Genomic DNA, 13,763 nt, shown 5'->3' with positions numbered 1-13,763 from the left:
ATAATCCATGCACCAATGAGTTATTGGAAGCAGGTAAAAATAAAAAATCTCTTAAAAGTTGTGCTGAAAGATCTGTCTTCATCATTGGTTTTCTAACATTTAGTGACTTTTAGAGTTCTCCTACAAAGGAGACATTAAAAATGCATCTGTATGAGACTAGAGCCAGGTCATCTTATTGTTCTGAAATTTCAGCCAGAACAGGATCTGGAGTTAGAAAACCTCTCCACAATCTCAAGTAGAACCACAGAGATAAAATCCTTTAGAAGAAAACTGATCTCAACCCATGACTTTGAAAAGATCCCTTGTGGATTACGGATTTGGGTGTTTGCATCCATGGATGTTCAGGTTCCTAAACCATCAGTATAAACCATGGGACTGTGCCCCACACAGCAGGATGGGCTCTGTCTTATCAAGAGGCCACTGCCCCAGCATGTCACGTATCTCATGGGTGTAGATGTCACCATGGTGGGGATAAGTGGATGGCCATTAGACTCACTTGTTTTCTGTTTGGTCTGTTACATAACCTCAGACTGGTTCACTCGATGCACTGACTTAGAAAATGAATGAGTTTAGCAATCATTCATAAAATGTTCTGCTATCCCTGCAAAGAGAAGGAAAACGTGTCATTCAGGATCAGATAGAGAGCTGGAAGGTCTAGGTGCACTTGCAATCCAAACTTAATCCCTCAGATGACTGTGGAAGCCTTTACTGACTGTTTTGGACTTGTCCATAAACAAACTTGTGTCTGCCTAGGTTGTCCCATCCAGTGAAAAAAGAGTCAAGATTGGCAGCTACAGCTTAGCTGAGCTCTGGTGCTGAACAGATATTTGCTCTTGGTTTTCCCTATAGCTATTCCAATTGGATTTAGCTGTCAGAGTTGATATTACTATCCCCAGCCATGCCTTGACTGGGCAGGTGGACTTGGTGAGCTCTTACAGCTTGGATACAGCCAGTCAAGGGCTCATTTCCAAACATTCTCCAGTTATTAGGTTTGAATCCTCTGTGGTACAGGTCAAAGGAAAAGATTTAACATAGACAACATGCTGTTAGACAAAATAGCAATCCTGCTCTGCATCAAGGCTGAAATTCACGTGGCTAAAATAATTGCAGTATTTTTAAGATCAAGTACCATTCAAAACAACAGAGATCATGATAATGGGAATTGCATAATAGGGAATGCAAGTAAATGATATAAAATGCCTCTGGGCTGAAAAGCAGTAAGAGAAGAACTGAGGTAGACCATTACAGCATCAGATTAAAATACACAGCTGATCAGGTGATTGCCAGAAAAAGAAGTACTTTGTAAGAAAAAGCCCCATTTATAACTGTTGGACAGCTAAAGCAGTACTTTCATCCCACAATAACATCTTAAAACAATTGCTAGAAGAGCTCTCTGCAGCTGGAAGGATTATCTGACTCTCACACAATTCCTGTTACTCAGGTTCATTTCTGAGAGATGTGGTTCATAAACTTAAAGTGATTGGTAGTATTTTTGGGATTGCTTTAATGTAAAATTCACTGCTAACATGATTACATTCTGATCATCTGCTAAAGGAAAGTCTGAGCTACCCAACAAAAGTACAGTGTGCTTCTGGCTGAAGGCTCCAAGGGAGGTTGTCGTAGCTATTGGACCTGGAGGGAATTAGATGCATTTACCAGCTTTGGAAAGCTTCCAGCCTTTATCACTGAAGGCTGTTGGAAACGCTCCTAAGAGCATCTGGAATATATAACAATATTTTCCAAAGGTTTGTTGTAGTTCATGCTTCTTGGGCAATTTCCAAAGAACCTGGGCAATTTTACAGCTATTAGAAAGCAATGCAAAAGCCAGTGGCTGAAATTCATTTCCATTAAATTGCAGGATTAAAATTCTCAATAAAGAGTCAAAGGAGGATGAACTTGGCATGCCATAAAATTGAGAGGTTCACCTGTGAGCTGCTGTGGCTGTGCTTCAAACAAAGCCAGCTCTGTTGGAGGAAGGTGGCATCATCAGTAGTACAGTGGCTCGAGTGGCACTCACCTGCCTCCTCAGCTGTCCTTCTACCATGGCATTCTGGGGGGTGTTTCACATTCTACTCGTGGCAAATAACAGGAGAAAATCCTATTTAATAACACATTTTAAGAACTTGTATGCAATATCTTGAAATCAATAGAATGGCAGTGGCCTACTAGCCCTCAGGACACACTCTGAAGCTATTAGCACAAACTGAGTTTTATTTCAAACTGGGGTTTTATTTCAGTTCCACTTGGCCAGATAGCAATCATTCCTATTTCATGCTATAAAAATACACTATTTATGTGTTATATTTAAGTCAGGGATTATTTAGATGGACAGGGGAGCAGGATAAAGTGATATAAATAACATGCTAGCTCACCTAACAAAAAATAAACTAGCCAGAAACCTCTGCTTAGCATGAGATTTCAAAAAAGAAGAGCTTCAAGGGTAAATGGGGAAAAATATTCAGGTTTTGAGATTCACATTACCAAATACTGGGTGTCTAGTGGTGGAAACTGAGATGGAACACAACACTATACTTAGAATTTACTTCAAATACTCACAGGCTTTGAGGCCATATCCCTGAGTAATTTAAACCTGATATAACCCAGTAGCAGGGTATAACCTATATCTTAATACCCATTCATGGCTAAGATGAAAAGAATTGGTGCAAAGTGCTGCTCTAAATAATTATCCTCCTGGCTGCTCCTGTAGGTAAGAGTTTTGCAAAGGTTAGTCAGATGGGTGGATGCAAACAGTTACCCACAAAGCGACCAGAAATTTATGTAGGTATAAAAATTAACTGCCAGGAAATACACCTAAGATAGATACAGGCTTCCTCCCTTAAATCTGTGGTTCTGATATTTCCCTGTGTGGGCAAGGCTGAGAATTTCTGGCTTATCCCATCTGAAGCACCTCAATTTGGGATAAAAATCCTCCTCCAAATCAGCATCTTAGATATTTCACTCATACTGCCCCTTTCTCCTTGAAAAGGCAAGCTTAGAACTGAAAGAACTAAAAGAAACACTGCCCTCTTCCTACACTTGGGAAAGCAGGCTCTGCTCCTCTGCAAGCTGTAGGGACTGCTTCATATCATCTCTTACTTACCTAGGAGAAGGGGCTAAACAGGGAGATAAGGTCTGAGGAGCATGGTTAAGAGCATGATTAATTTACAGACCCCTTCCAACTAGAATACAAACTGTTACCCAGAAAGATAAGTACGGATCTTGATTTGTTTTTCATACAAGAATGACTGCAGCCGTAGGAACAGTGGTTATTTGAGTTACTATATCTGTTTCACTCTTCCCAGGTAGAAAGGTCACAACGCTGAACCTCTTCAAACCATTCTGCAGTATTCCGTTTTCTGTGTGACCAGATGATTTTTGACCATGTAAGTTCCTTTGTGCAAAGAGACTGGGAGGTGACAGGTTTGCATCTCAGCTGCCTGGAATCTGTTCAAATTCAGCTCACAGATGTTCTCCCTTTCTGTATTCAGTCCCAACATCCCAAACTGTCATAGCCTTGTCTTCCATTTTTCTTCACTGTCCCTGTGAGCTACAGTTGACAACTTGCTTATTCAAGCTTTGAGTAATATAGAAAAGCAATAAATGCACTAGAAATTGTATCCCTTTTTTTTTTTTTTTTTTTCCTGGCTGGCTCAAATATCTGGGTGGCAGATCTGCAAAAAGTCTACTTAACAATTTCCCTCCTTGCTTTCCATTTCCAGAAAGATTTTAGAAATGTTGTACCAAAGCATCCAATTTCTACTCTGTCCTACCTGCCACATCTCCACTCCACAGAAAGCACGGAAGGTGTTTGCTGCTGTAGATCTTCACTTTACTTTTCAGAGGCATCTTTCAGTTAGATCTCTGATAGCTGTCAGAATGTATTGCTTTCCTGCCTGACATTTGCATGGGTCTTCCATCAAATATTGCCATCCACAGCAATCCACCTGTCCAGATAAGTGAAAATCTCCTTTTCTCAGCTCCTTTCCTGTAAACATTACTCTTCCATCTTTCTATATTCCTCCTACCTTCATCAGCTTTGATTTGGAGCTACACACACACAGACTGCACACACAAATACAAAGATGCTATAGGAACAGCTGAAGAAATTGAGGTGTCTCTCAAAACAATCATTCAGAGTTAGTCTGGGAAATGTAATGTCTAATTTATCATTGCTGGTTTATGCATCATTGGTAATGTCAGCAGTGGATGTGGCTCTTCAAGAAGAAGGAAATGCCAAGTTTTTTGAATGCAGGATATGTTTCACAAGTAATACAAGACTGCAGCAAACTGGTGAACATGGAAAAACATTCACTAGTTTCCTTTTTAAGGATGTACATTTTAACACTCATAACTTCAACAGAACACAGGGCATCTGGCTCTATTCTCATGTGAACTGAATGCTCTCTGGAAGGGTGGATAATAAATACAGTGATGTGCTCTCAGTATAAATTGATAAGGTGTAGCTGATATCCTTCATTCCCATTTAATTGGGAAATTTTGTCTTGTAGTTATAAACATCCAGTAAAAGTTAAGGACTTTAGAGATACTCATTCTAATCTTCCAGCTTTAACTCTATGTGAACTAAACTGTTTAGGCTATCAGTTCTTATGTCAAGTTTCACAAGAAAGGAGAATTTTAGAATTCAGATATTTGTTCAAATCCAGAGAGTCTCCACTTGCCTGGTTGAAAAAAAGATTGCTATCTCCAAACTTTATAAGCCAATCTCAACCAGACTAAACAGAAACAGCAAAACATTCAACCAAATATCAGAAAAAGCATTTCCTGGCAAGAGTTTAGAGAAGAGAGTGATTACTCCTTCCCAGGTATTGTTTTCTGCCAAGTGCCAATGTTTTGGCATAGATGATCCTTGTTTGACTGACAACTCACTCTTATGGTAAGAGGGAGGGGAAACAGCCCTGAAGGAAAGTGGTAAATGTGTGCCAAAAATAGCTGGGCAGGCAGAAGCCACTGTTCTGCCTAAAGAGGGCAGGGGTAGGTGAGTTACAGTGAGGGCACGGGAGATGAGGGTGTGCACACACCCCTGCCTTACCACAACATGCACAGGGGACTGAGGCAGCTGCTCCTGAAAAATCTGAATCTCAGAAGCTTCAGACTGTTTCCTCTAACAAATGGCAAGCTGTCTCGGGGAAAGACATCTGTGGCTTGCTCCTGGTGAAATTTCACTCTGCTCACATAGAAAAATTGTCTTTGCTCCCAGTTGCTTGCACAATAAATTCATGGATCCTTTGCAAACATGTCAAGATTTGCAGGAAACTACTAATGAAAGAAAGAGTGGGTCATTTCACTTCGTTCAAATCCAGTGAGAGGTAGTGATGTATGAAACCAGCAAGAAAGAAATTGAGGATTAAATAAACAAAAGGAAAGTTTTTGCAAACAGCTTAGGAAACCCAGTCTGAAAACAGCCAAAGAGCACAGATCACAGCAAACTAAATATGAGCTACAAATACATAACATAAATACATATATACAAGCATATTTGATTTTGAGATTTTCAGATACAAACCCTGAACTTCCTCCCCTCGGTGCACTGCAGTTTGTTTGTTTTGCATAACAAAATTATTTTGGTTTGTCCATTAAAACATTCTGCAATTTCTTTCCTCCAGAAACCCCCACTTTTAAGTGCAGTGACATTAGCTCTGGGAAGACACATGGCTTATTTCAGCTGAGAAGTACTCTGATCTGCAGAAACTAATTAGAGCACTTTCTCGAGCTCATCCCTTTCTTCTCATTACTGGTGACCAAAGACAACTGCTGAGACATGATTATTACAGAACTGTCTGCTAGTGTATGCATTATCTTTACAGAAATAAATCAGCAAACACTACCAGAATAAGGGGTAAGGAATGCTTAGGAAAACTGCCAGTGGCAGAAAGCAGCACCCACAAGAGTCACCCTAAGGCCAACCAAACTGATTTCTTCCAGAAATAGCTTCAGAAAAAAATACTGTTGGTGAAAAGGAACATAGAAGAAATTAAGCCTGTGCAGGGTGATATGAGTTTACTCATAAAATGATCAGAGAGTTGGAACATACTTCCTACGAGGAAAGGCTGAGAGAGTTTGGCTTGTTTTGCCTGGAGAACACTCCTGGGAGACCTTATTGAAGCCTTTCCATGCTTAAAAGGGGCTTTTATGAAAGACTGGGGCAGACTTTTAATGGGGTTTGTAGCAATAGGACAAGGTATCAGTTTTAAACAAAAGAGGGTGGATTCAGACTAGATTTAAAGAAGCAAACTTTTTACAGTGAGGGTGGTGAAGTGCTGGCATGAGTGTGGTGGACTTTAAGGTCAAGTTGGATGGGGCTCTGAGGAACCTGAGCTGGTTGAAGACACCCCTGCTCACTGCAGGGGATTGGACTAGATGGCCTCTAAATGTCCCTTCCAACCCAAACTCTTCTATGACTCTGATTTCTCAGCGTGGTCTGCAGGTTGTTAAACAGATGGGTATTTCAACCAGTGGTTTGAGGCATGTCATATCTTCTGAAAGGCTGAACAGCTTCATCCAGTGAGTTCTTGCGTTCAATAATTAGCCTTATTTACAAATTAGTTTATATGTTCATATGTTTATATGCTTATATGTTTATATGCTTGGGGGCATTCCTTAGCACCATACTCTCAAGTGATTATATTTCACTAAAAGTGAAGTCTGCTTCATCTGCCAGTCCTTAATTGCTGCACAGAAATGAGCAATAATTACAGAAAAAGCAAGGAAAAAGGCAGGACTAAGCTGTTCACTCATTCTAAATGTGGATCTGCACTAAAGGTATAGCATTTCTGCATTTGTGGTGCTTTTCCACATTCCTGCATGTTATGCCTTTTATTATTGTCTGGCTACATGAACTTCTGAAAACCTGAACTAAGCTGTCATAGAATCATACTCTGAGTGGCCTGAATGTCCCATGGAGTCAGCTGGTATGTCAGCACATGGCAAAGACAGAATAAGATTAATGTGAGGGGAGTGCTGGGAGCTATTCGCAGTATTGGCCCCTAAGAAGTGCAAAGGTGGCTCTGGCTGTTCTGACAGCTTTGTCTGACTCTATGTTTCACACAAAGAGTGGGTTGCTTTGCTGAAGGGTGTTAATAAGACATGCCAGATCTTAACAGTCAATATGACAAATCCTGTAGTCTGAAAGAAATGGTCAGGGCAGAATTTAGCTTCAAAGAGCAACCCCAACACCAGAACAGACTTGAGTAATTATAAAATCTACTGTTCTGCACAAGCACACTCCACAAAGAGTATTTTAACTTCCCCAGTCCTTCAAAATCCCATTTTTTTCCTATTTCCAGAGTGCAGTGGGACTTTAAAAGCATAAGTTTTTAAACGTGACAGATTTAAATCCATACCAAAATAACAACAGGAAAACAGGAAAACATCACACTGGGTTTATGAGGGAGAAAATCAGATGGCATTTTTACATGCAAATGATGAATATCACAGGGAGAGAATTCAATGTGATGAATGTGATGTTTCCTCTCTGCTATTAAACAAGCTTCTGTGATGCATTTGTCTATCCCAGCCTTATAATTCCATAGGAAATAGCACAAGTTTCTCATGCAAATTTGCAGCAGCTGTAAAGGGGATACAAAGCACAAGGCCATGACTGGCTGACCCATCAATCCAACATAACTGATGGATTTTTTTTCACCACCAAGGAAGAAAAATGAAAAGAAGAAAGATCCTTCTAGGTGTTTCTGTGGAATTTGTTTGGTTGTAGTGTTTTTGGCTTTTTTGTTTTTGTTTTTGTTTTTGTTTTTGTTTTTGTTTTTGTTTTTTTTTTTTAACATATAGTTACTGCTATCACTGTTTTCTTTTTCAGGAAGAACAGAGTCTCTCACAGGCATGCACTGAGTTCTCAACACAGCATTTATTTCCCACAGTGCCACCAGCCAAGGCTACACTAAACTTGGTTTCATTGTTTCTTTCAGGCCTGAAAAAAAATTTACATAACTCAGGAACTGCCCCCTGAAGAGTTTAGTTTCTATCATCAGTAGCTATATGCCAGCATGGAAAACTATTTTCAGCAATATAAGCAGTGTACACCAGAAATCCCTACACCAGGACTGTAGCACAAGGACCTTCCTAATTGCAGCTAGTGACCTGCCCTTGTTTAAATGATCTTGTTTAAAATATCAAATAAAGAGAAAAACCCAAATAATTTTATCAGTTTTACAGGCAACTGATTACTTCCTGATTTTTAGCACTTGGAAGCCAACATTCAAAGTCACCAACTTGCAGTCCCCAAACACACAGAATTTTCCCAGCAGCAGTGAAGGTTTTGCCAGGAACAGCTGTAACAGCAAACCAAACACACTGAACCTTATTGTCATAAGGAAAGACAAAGTGAAAATGAAATGAGTTAATCATAAATGTTTTTCTTCAAATGACACTAAAAGTTTAAGATGGTGCTAGAAACAAAGGGTCAAATTTCTAATGGAGAAATGTTACAGTTGTTGTGTGTCCATGTTGAAGAGAAAGAAAACTTTTCTCATCACTGGAGAAGGCTCCTTGATTAGAGAAAAAAAAAAAGGAAGAAACAAATAATGACAGCCAATTTCCAGTGCTTTTAGGCTATTTCATATCAAACAGTGTGATGAATGTAGCAATATCACTTTTGGCTATAGCACAAAAAATATTATCCTCTATAGACGCTGCAGCATAAAACAAAAATGCTTTTATTACCACTAGCAATGATGTGACATGCCTGATAAATGCCACTTTAAGACTCCTTTGGGTCCCAGCATCCCTTCACACTTATTATCAAGTTACTAATAGATTCTGTAGGTTTGACTGGCCATCATTTAGGAGTGGCATTTACTCTAAAATGACAGAAAAGTAAAATGTTGTAAAATGCTCAGTTTTTCTCTTTTCCCTGACTGAGTGACTAATGAGAAAGAATAATAACTTTTATTCATGTTGTCTAGGTGATAAAATGGCCATTGTAGAATGATGAATATCAAGTAAAGATGTTTTCATTTAACACAGGCAGGGGAAAAAGACCATGAACCTTTAAGTCTTAAAAATATGAAAGAGAGCAGGCAGCTATTTAAGTATTCACATCTCCTCTATGACAACTGAGTCTGTTTCTCTTTGTTATTAGTTTTCCTCTGGATGCAGAGAAGCACTGAAAACAACAAGGTCAGACATGTTGCAGATTAAATTCTTCCTTGCAGGATAATTCTGTCCAGAGGCCCCCACTGAGATTAACTCTCCTTTTTTCTGGGTAATGTATAGACATAGCATAAAGGTTAATTCCTGCAGTGAAGTGTAGAAGTTATATAAACTAGACAGGCAGAAGATCAGAGGGATGGAAAAATAAAAGGGAAAATAGTTGTGTAGTAGATTCCTGGCAGAACTCACAGGGTATTATGTTTAGATTAAAGATGATACTTTGGTTGCAGACACTTCAGAAAGGCCTTTGCAAATCATAACCATAACACCCAATAGAAGATAATTTTCACCCACAGCTGGTTTCTGTGCTATGCTAAAGAACCAACAGGAAAAAAGGATATAAACCACATCTTTCTGCAAATTTCATTAATTGGAACTGAGTCCCTAATTCTATAAAGCCACTTAAAAAGCCAGCATAAATTCTTGTCTGTATGAGAGGATCTGATCCCACCATGACAAAGATGCAATAAGTAATTCTATATTACCAGCTCAAAGTAAATGTTCATCTGACCCTCTGTTCATCATGCTCAGTCCTTGTAGTTCAAACCCAAACCTCCTCACTACTTTTGAACCCAGTTGTGTGTTGGCAAAGTACAGGGGTTTTAAACTTTTTTAAAATTATCTTTCCCTAAGACAGCTTTGCCTGTTCAGTAAATTTATTTGTGGATGAAGGCTACAAACCAATACTGTTTCTGTATAAACGAGCCAGCAAGTAATCATACTCTAACATTATTTAAAGTAAAGGGTTAATTAAGATCAGCCATGGCAGCAATCCCAATAAGTTCAGTGGTGATACTACTGATTTGCACAAATTATCTCCTGATCCAGTTTCATTGACTTCAGTATTGATTTTCATCTGGATGAGTGCACCTTCCCAGATCTTTAGCTTTTCAGTTCACCGGGGTGATTGAAATGTCACTGGAGAGCCAGTCCTGCCAAAAAGGGATTAAGTGAGCCAACTTTGAGCCAGTGTCTTTAGTTGTTCTCCTTGAGATGAAGAAATTCCATCATGAAAGGGCCTGAAGGACAAAGGGTTTTCTGGTGAAGGGGATGAATGACCAGCACCCCAATTGACTCACCAGGCAGAGCAAACTAAAGACTGTGAGATTAAAGCATCCCCTGTCATGGCCTCAGAAAAGACATCAACTCTGCAGCTCCTTCAGGAACAGTGCCACAGCCTCTGATCCACTCTGAGAGGATCAGGGTGTCACTGCCACAGTGCTTCGTGTTCATTAGACAGACCTGGAAACACCAGCTCTGCTCACACAGTGGTCAGTTCTGATCATAACAAGTTCCTTGGCAAAGAGGAGAAAAAACCCAACTGTATGATCAGAAAGATCACAGAATGCTGCTGTGGCTGTATTGCAGGCTGTGTAATGTAAACTCTATCAAATAAACACTCCCAGATATTTTCCTACTCTCCCATTTACTGCACTAGAAATGCTCAATAATGTTCAACAAATGTACGAAAACAGCATATGTCAATCCAGCATTTTCTTCAAACTGTTCTATTTTCAGTCCCTGTTTTGTTCAATTAACACTGCTATCACTGACTCACTCTCATTACAGCTGATCCTCTTCAGGAGAACAGAAGGAGTTTTCGCTAGCACTGAAAATCTATAGTTCACAGACTACTCTATTTGGATGGGACCCACAAGGATCATCAAAGTCCGTGTCTTGGCTCTGCACGGGAAATCCCAAGAATCCCACCCTGTGCCTGAGAGTGATGGCCAAACACTTGTTGAACTCTGTCAGGCTGGTGCTGCGACCACTGCCCTGGGGAGCCTGTTCAGTGCCCAACCACCTTTTCCTGATATCCAGCCTAAACCTCTCCTGACACAATTTCAGGCCATTCCCTCGGGTCCTGCCACTGGGCACCAAGAGCAGAGATCCGTGCTGCCCCTCGTGAAGATGCTGAAGACCCCAGTGAGGTCTCCCCTCCTCCAGGCTGAACTAACCAAGTGCCATCAGCTGCTCCTCATTTGGCTTCCCCTCCAGACCCCCTTTGGATGTTCCCTAACAGCTTAATGTCTTTTTTATATTGTGGTGCCCAAAGCCTCAGGGTGAGGCTGTGCCAGGGCAGAGTAGATTGGGATTTTGATCTAGAAATCATTTGTAAAATTATTCTTTCAGTCCTAAAGACAAAGTCATTTTATACCAGCCTAGAAGACTCTCTTGCTATTAAATCATCATCACTGAAAACATCACTGAAAGGTCATTTTGTCAGTGTTCTCATTCTATATTGCCAGATCCAAATTTCCCTGTGCCTGCCTGGATCTCTCTGCCTGAGGCACTTTCCTTCCTTGTTGCTCAGGTGAAAGCAGCTGCTATGTGGATATACTTTACAATGTGTTTTGAAATTATTCTCAAATAAAAATTGGGTTCTGTAGGCTGCAATAGGCAAGTATTGTGAGTAAAATACACAACCCTAACATAGAGTAAGAAACCTTTCTGGGACAGAGGCAGGAAGGTAAACCACTGTGTTTTAAGTAAAAACTAACACTAATGACCACTTCTAAGATGGATTTGTATTAAAATTATCCTGAAAAGATTTTAAAAACAAGTATATTAAAATGCTCATGTGAAATTGTTATGAATTTTTGTCTGAGGAACAAGTTGTCTTAAAGGTTCCATTTTCTATCACAGAATTGTATTCAGTCTATGAAATATTTTGCATTATATTTTAATTAAAGTTATAATTACAGAACTAAATATAATTAGCTTCTTTCTTCAAAAGAAATTGGAAGTGAACTTACTTTATTAAATTTTCAATTTGTTTCCTGCAGTGTTACATAGTTTATTCTAATTAATTGAATGAGATCTCATAAATATTTTATCAACATAGGGATGTGATTAACAACTCGAGTTTTGTGCGGTTTTCTTTTTTCTTTCCAGCTTTCTTCTTCTCTGCATTACCATTTCCCCAGTTTTCATGTTCACTCTCCTGCCTTCGGTGATAATTTAAGTATGGGAGCCCTGCCAGAACACCCCTCTTCCACAGCAAAATGTTGCATTTTTGCAGTCTGGGCCGTAAGAAGCCATTTTTACCTTCTCTTTGGGAGTGTTTGTTATCCAAGGAAGCCCTCATATAACACAGGCCACGGAAGTGACACTCATTTCTTGGGTGATTTATGACTTCCACACTGAATAGCTTCCTGCAGAATCTTCTCTGCTTTCGGGGTGTGTGTGCAGCATATTTGTGTATTCCCTGAGCAGATAAAGCAGAAAGGAGTAAAAGAGACTTTAACCCCCCATTAGCACACCCTACTCCAGAGATTACAGAATGAAGCAGAAGGTGCATTTCACACAGTTCCCTGGTGCCTGTTGTGCTGCAAAGGGCTCAATTTTCACATGGCACCAGAGATTCCGACTTGGGAGCTGAATGGAGTAATTGTGGTTTGAGCCTCTGCCTCACCTGTTCAGCCTCTGGTCTGCATGGGGACATCCAGCAGGACAAACCACCCACACAGAGCCCCCAGGCCCCTCTCACAAGGTCAGAGGTGCCATCGGGGGGAAACCACACCGAGGGCTTCACAGGCTGGCACGGAAAGAGGCAATCAGCGCTTCAGAGTGTGTCGAAGCAGATAAAAAGGGCAGGAGGACGTGGAGGTGAAGTGACCTGCCTGTAGTTACACACTGCATCACCACAGACATGAGAACTCGCTTTCCCGTCCCCAGCCCAATGCTTCCTCCCTCCCCATCACTGCTGGAATGGGATGACTGCAGCTCATGCTGGAAATGCTGCTCTGCAGCCAAAGTGAGAGCAGATAGACTTATCAGCATGGATAGCTAAGCAAATAAACAGCATGTCGGTCATATCAAAGAGAAAAAAAATGTCAGTGCAACTGTAAATAAAATGAATAGTCAGGAAGGAAGAAAATAATCATTATTGTTCTTGATCAGATTAAATCTGTCAGCCCCTAGTTTAAGGGGGAAAGAACTTTGCTGTCAGAGAGCAGTTCCAGATTGATTTAATAAAGCACTGCTTTAATAATAACAAAAAGATTCAGCTGTTACCATGTCCTTTACCATGGAGCATTATCAAAGGTATGAGATAAATGGAACACAAAAGATATCCATACATATTTTAACCATTCATTTAGCTCAGGCAGGAATTGTGTCACTTGCCCATCTTGCATTCTTGACAGCAACAGGCTGAGTATCTTTTAATATCTAAAGAACAAATTGTTTTCTTGCAAGCATATTTCAAAAGTCCCAGTAACACTAGCAGGAACTGGACCCATTTCTTCCCAGGAAAAAAATTCCCCTTATTGTTTTTCCTGTCCACACATTCCTTTTACTACTTATTCTTTAATTTAGGGCAAATTTGGAAGTAGAAAAGTGAATCAGCTTTGTTTCATATTCTATATGTTGTACAAAAATGGGTAGTCTTCATCTGTATGCACAGTAATGCTGATTTTGAATTGTGAAATAAATGAATGGAAGTCATGTTGACAAGAACCTTTCACTGATGATTCAGTGATTCTGTTGTACTGTTAATGTTGTTTTCTAAAGTCTAACACTATTTTCCAATCAATCCAAATTTTGATTGATAGATGAAGTTAACCCTGATGTTT

The sequence above is a fragment of the Anomalospiza imberbis genome, chromosome 11 (assembly GCF_031753505.1).
Source record: "Anomalospiza imberbis isolate Cuckoo-Finch-1a 21T00152 chromosome 11, ASM3175350v1, whole genome shotgun sequence".
NCBI classification, from domain to species: domain Eukaryota; kingdom Metazoa; phylum Chordata; class Aves; order Passeriformes; family Viduidae; genus Anomalospiza; species Anomalospiza imberbis.
Note: the sequence above shows the minus strand (reverse complement) of the source record.